At 31.9% G+C, this 5,415-nt stretch overlaps 1 long non-coding RNA gene across 1 annotated transcript; it reads right to left on the bottom strand.

The window, feature by feature from the left end:
* Positions 1 to 4,845: 4,845 nt before the first annotated feature.
* On the bottom strand, positions 4,846 to 5,343 carry LOC109581793 (uncharacterized). The gene is made up of 2 exons (XR_002184774.1): positions 5,152 to 5,343; positions 4,846 to 5,023 (listed from the first exon to the last, which is right to left on the bottom strand). It is a non-coding gene; the product is annotated as an uncharacterized LOC109581793 (long non-coding RNA).
* Positions 5,344 to 5,415: the final 72 nt, after the last annotated feature.

Raw genomic sequence — 5,415 nt, 5'->3', positions numbered from 1 at the left:
GATTAATAATAATGAAAATTATGAGCTAGTGAATAATTAATGATTCAAAAAATTAACAATAATTATATTTATAAATTAATTATTAATAATTTTATCATTATTAATAAAAAGGATTACTAAGTAACAAAATTTAATGAATTATATATAAACAAGTAAATAAAAAATTTTCTTCACATAAAAAAGGGTTGTCAAAAAATAAAAGGAACACATGGGTTGAGTTCAACTGTAATAATAATTAATAGTTCAATAGTTATAAACGTTTATTAATAGAAAATAATAATTCATAAAAATATTACAAAGATTTCTATTGTTACTTTGCAAAATTTTAAGGAGTGTTTTTTCCTTTAAAATGACAAATTTTAATGAAAGATTGATAACCAAACTGCTTAGTTCCAGCCTACAAAACTGTGGCGAGTCCAATTATTATTCTTATACATTAATATTTTAATTTTCAGATATTGCTGAATCACAAACATTAAAGAATGCAAGCCAAATAATTATCTATAAGTTAGATGTTTTAATTGTCATGATAGTAATTTATTCAATCAATACTAGCTGAAAAGTTTAATTTATATTTAACAAAATAATTAATTTACATCATAGAAATGTAGTTGAGCAATCAACAGGTACAAAGGCATAATTATTATTAAAATTCTTTTTCTGCCAATTATCATTTTCTGCAAAGCAGGGCTTGAAATTTTTGTACTATTTTAATGAGTTATTATTTTTTATTAACTTTTATAATTATTAATTGAACTATTAATTATTATTATGGTTGAACACTACCCCCTTGTTTCTTTTATTTTTTGACAACCCTACTTTTTCTTACTTAATAGAAAAATTTTTTATTTACTTATTATTTTCCTCCTGCCCCTGCCTCTTGATCTGGCCCTTGGAAGATTGTTGTACTATAGTAAAATGAAATAGAGATTATTAATTGGTATCTATATAAACTGCAGATCATAACTTAAATAATCCTACAATTTTTCCATTCAATTGGCAAAGTTGCCATCTCCAGCTCAATGGATTGCTTGAGCAGCAGGGAGAAGTGGCAGAGGACCTCCAGCTACTGGTGAAGTACCTCCAGCAGCGGTGGAGGACCACCAGGCACTGGTGCCTAACCTCCATCCAGCAGTGGAGGACCTCCAGCCACTGGTGGAGGACCTCCAGCAACTGGTTGAGGACCACCAGCAGTTGGTGCAGGACCCTTAGCCACTGGTGGAAGACCACCAGGAACTGGTGAAGGACGTCCAGCTAATGGAGGCGGCAGAGGAATTGGTGGTAGTGGAGCAGGAGGAGGACCAGCATCACATTATTGTGGTGGCGGGCTACTTGGAGGTGGTACTGGAGGCCCTGCAGCTACTGGTGGTGGCGAAGGTGGAGGAGGAACTCTGTGATGCTCTTGATAATCCATGAACTATAAGAAAATGTAATGATAGCTATTGTGACTTTGTAACTGAACTGATTTGCTGCTTTTTTAGAAAAAGGTTGCAAACTGTTGGGAAGTGTGAGAACTGTGAGGGGAAAAATTGCAAGATTGGCAACTGAAGCTGAATCTAAACTTGAATAGTATCAGAACAGAAAATCGATGTTAGTAATGGCAATAATGATTAATATTTTGAGCTAGGCTATGAATGTAATTAACGACTCAATAATTTTAAAAAAATGTTTTTATAATGTGGTGGTCTTCTTATGGTTCTTATTTCATGGTCTTTTCTTCCAGTAATGAACTGATAGCTAAGGAAAAAATCATAATTATCAATAAATAAAAAAGATTATTAAAATTCAGTAAAAGTATGAAAACAAGTAAATAAAAAAATTTCTATTAAGTAAGAAATAGTAGGGTTGTCTAAAAATGAAAGAAACTGAGGCGTTGAGTTCAACCACAATAATAATTAATAGTTCAGTTAATAATCATAAACATTACTAATAAGAAAATACTTTAGTCATAAAAAATGCAAAAATTTAAACACTATTTGGCAGAGAATGATTATAGGCAGACTACAATGTAAATAGAATTTAAATAATAATCATGCTGTCATACCTATTGATTGCTCTATGTTACTATGATGTAAATTAAGTTTTGTGATAATACAAGTAAGATTTTTCAGTTTATATTAATTGAAAATTACTGTCATCACAATTAAAAAACCTAAATTATAGAGAAAAATTTGGCTATTGATTTCTTTAATGTTTGTGATGCAGTACAATATCAAAAAATTAAAACATTAAAGTATAATATACTTTTTATAAATTTGTAATTGGAGTCATCCAACTTGTGTAGGCTGAAACTAAGCAGTGTTGTTATCATTCTTTCATTAAAATTTGTCATTGTAAAGGCAACCTTACTCCTCCATAAAATTTTGCAAAGTAAGGTTTTAAATTTTTGTATTACTTTTGTAAATCAATTATTTTTTCATTAATTTACTTTAATTATTATTAATTCAACTATTAATTATTATCAAGGTTGAACTCAACCTTGTTCTTTTCTTTTTTCGACAACCCTATTTTTTCTTATTTAATAGATCTTTTTTCATTCATATGAATAAATGTTTGTTTGTATGTCAACACTTACATTTCTTCTATACATGTTGCATTGGAGAAATAATTAATAGCCATTGCAACTATCCACCCACGCTTGACTTACGTAGTAGGTGTGACCATGGTAAACAAAATGGCAGCTTACATGTGGTACAAAGTTTTCAGCTTTCTAAATTTTAACAGCAAGGGAACATGGAGATTCTGTGTACAGAGTTCTCTAGAAGCATTTGAAGGTGAAGAAAACCACTGTGAGTCATAAAAAGTTACCAGCTATGCATGCAAGGTGGTGAAAACAATAATAGGAATATTTTCACACTGTTATGCTTGTTTACTTATCTTACACACAACTCTAAAGTCCATTTGTGTTCACCTGAGCCCTTGTTTTCTTGCTATAACTTTTGACTTACAAGTTCTATTGTAAAAATAAACATACCAGTGCATTCCTCTCCTTTTGCCGCATCTATTGTGATACTCAAGAAGCAGCTTTAGCTCTTTAACTCCAAGTTGGTTGTATAACCCATGCAGAAAGTACAGCCATACTTTTCACAATATTATTGCATTGTGTTAATTATTGGGTGGGGTTTCTAATCACTTCCTGGGCTCAGGTAAATGCAAATGGACTTTAGCTCTGCTTTTGACACTGTTACACTCCATCATGTAGTAGGCTCTACCATAGGACTCTTTTCATAAATAACGAACTTTCCATTTCTTTTCCATTATCACAAATCTTGGAGAACTTCCTTTGGATTTATCCCCAGACAAGTGAATTTTCCTTTTTCTACTTCCTTCTTTTACACCTAATAGCACAACAACAATTAACATTAAAACAACATATAAATACCATAGCACCTACTACATATATGCAGGAGGTACAAGTAAACTATTGCGTATCATTGTAACAGACTTATCTCAATAATATCCTATATCAGAAGTACATCAGAATACACAGAACTCTAATGGTTTCACTTAGGTACAGATACCTAAACATGTTAAAACTCAGCAGCTGTGAAACTATATTTCGCTCTGAGAGTTTTGTAAGATTATAATTTGCTCTACGATAAAAAAGACTACTTTGCTACAATTACTTCAAAATTATTAGCCTATTAGCTGTTAAAAGAACTAATAATAACTTAGTCTGCACACTGCTGAACAAGTATGCAGAGTAAGAGAAGAATGGAGCGAATATTCACCCAATGCAGTCAGTCAGTCACTATGGTCACTCTGAGCATGCACAATAAGTTTCAAAATGGCAAACTAATTTTAAGCTGCCGTGATATCATGCCCAGTTAACTAGTTTATAAGATAAGATGAAGATATATATGGAAAGCACCTCTGTAGTTGGTAGTGTTAATTTACCTTAATAATAAATTCAAAACTTTGCCTTAATAACCTCATGCTCTATACTACTTAAGGAATAACCCAATTGTAATTTTATCAGTCTGCTTAGTCAAACAAAAGCCCCATTTACACTACAAACCAGTTTGGATCAAAGCGGTTCAGAAACCAGCTTAATTGTGTCCACACGTAACTGTGGTTGAATTGTTTTACAATGCTACATTGCATACGTAACACAGCTGCTTCAGTACTTAAACCAGTTTGATTATCTCAAACTACCTCCTTTGGTTGTTTAGATAAGTCGGATTCAAACCGCACAGAAATTATCCACACGTAAACTGATTTATTGGTAAACCCGTTTCAAACCGCTTTAAGGGCATTGTGTAAACGGGGCTTAAGTCTGCTTTGTCAAACTAAGTCTTCTTAGTCTCAGTCTGTTATGCTACGTTTTCGAACACTCATTATCTACAAATTCTCAACTCTTGACCTCCTTTCGCTTAACTATGTCAATAAGTGTGTTAACACATACATTAACAGTTGAGTTTTGTAAATGAATTTATTATTAAACAACTGAACATAGTCCTTCACTCACGCTCCAAGGAATGATGTGAAAGTTAACTTGAGCTGTTGTCTAGTGCAAAAGAATATCCCTGGCATAGAAGATGCTACAAGAAAAAGTCTCAAGAATTTTGCAGAACATTTAATTTGGTACACTACAGTTCACTTTAAAGGTACGCAGAGAATTTTTACTGAAGGAGAGCTCATTTAAGACATTTATGAAGTTGTACAATGTAAAATAGAAGTGTTATAAGCACATGAAAACTATAAGTTTGCCTGCGATTCTGAAAAATCAACCTCAAACCTACATATAGGCTCAGCCTATTATAACAGTGGAGTTACGATGAATTCAAAAGTTGATGTGATTGGTAATAGAGTTTTTTCACTTGTACTAGCCTGTGTTTACATTGCTTGTTTATATTATTTTTGGTAGAAATTTTTTCAAATTTAAAACTGAAATTAGTGAAATCATGCATTATTCACAATAATAATCAATCATATCATGTGATCCTCATTCGCATCTCCTCCTCTCTTCCGTTCAACTGATCAATACTTCAGTAGTTCCAAAATCATAAAACTGAGGATGAGACTAAGAAAAGAGAGAATACAATCAAAATCATAGTTAAGTCCAGATGTATTAAACTATCTACACACTCAACAATATTTGATATCCTTACAATATTACAATTACTATGAATAATAACGAATTGTCTATACCTCTGGCAATAAACCAGGAGAGAGTTCAATATAATCTTATTCAGATTTCAGAGGATCCATAGAGGCAATGGTATTGGTCAAAATATTGATGATCAATGTCCTACTTATGTACATATACATGCATCTATGGTAGTTACTATTGTTTGATTAAATGATCTACACAAAAAAAAAAAGAATTAACAAACCCCAAGAGTGAAATCATAATGAAGCATAGAATGGAAGTTAAGCATAAATATCATCCTTAGCATAAAAAGGTACTCTTTG

This window comes from Amphimedon queenslandica, unplaced genomic scaffold (genome assembly GCF_000090795.2).
Source record: "Amphimedon queenslandica unplaced genomic scaffold, v1.1 AMPQUscaffold_13419, whole genome shotgun sequence".
In the NCBI taxonomy this organism is placed as follows: Eukaryota; Metazoa; Porifera; class Demospongiae; order Haplosclerida; family Niphatidae; genus Amphimedon; species Amphimedon queenslandica.
This window is presented reverse-complemented; position numbering and strand designations above follow the sequence as displayed.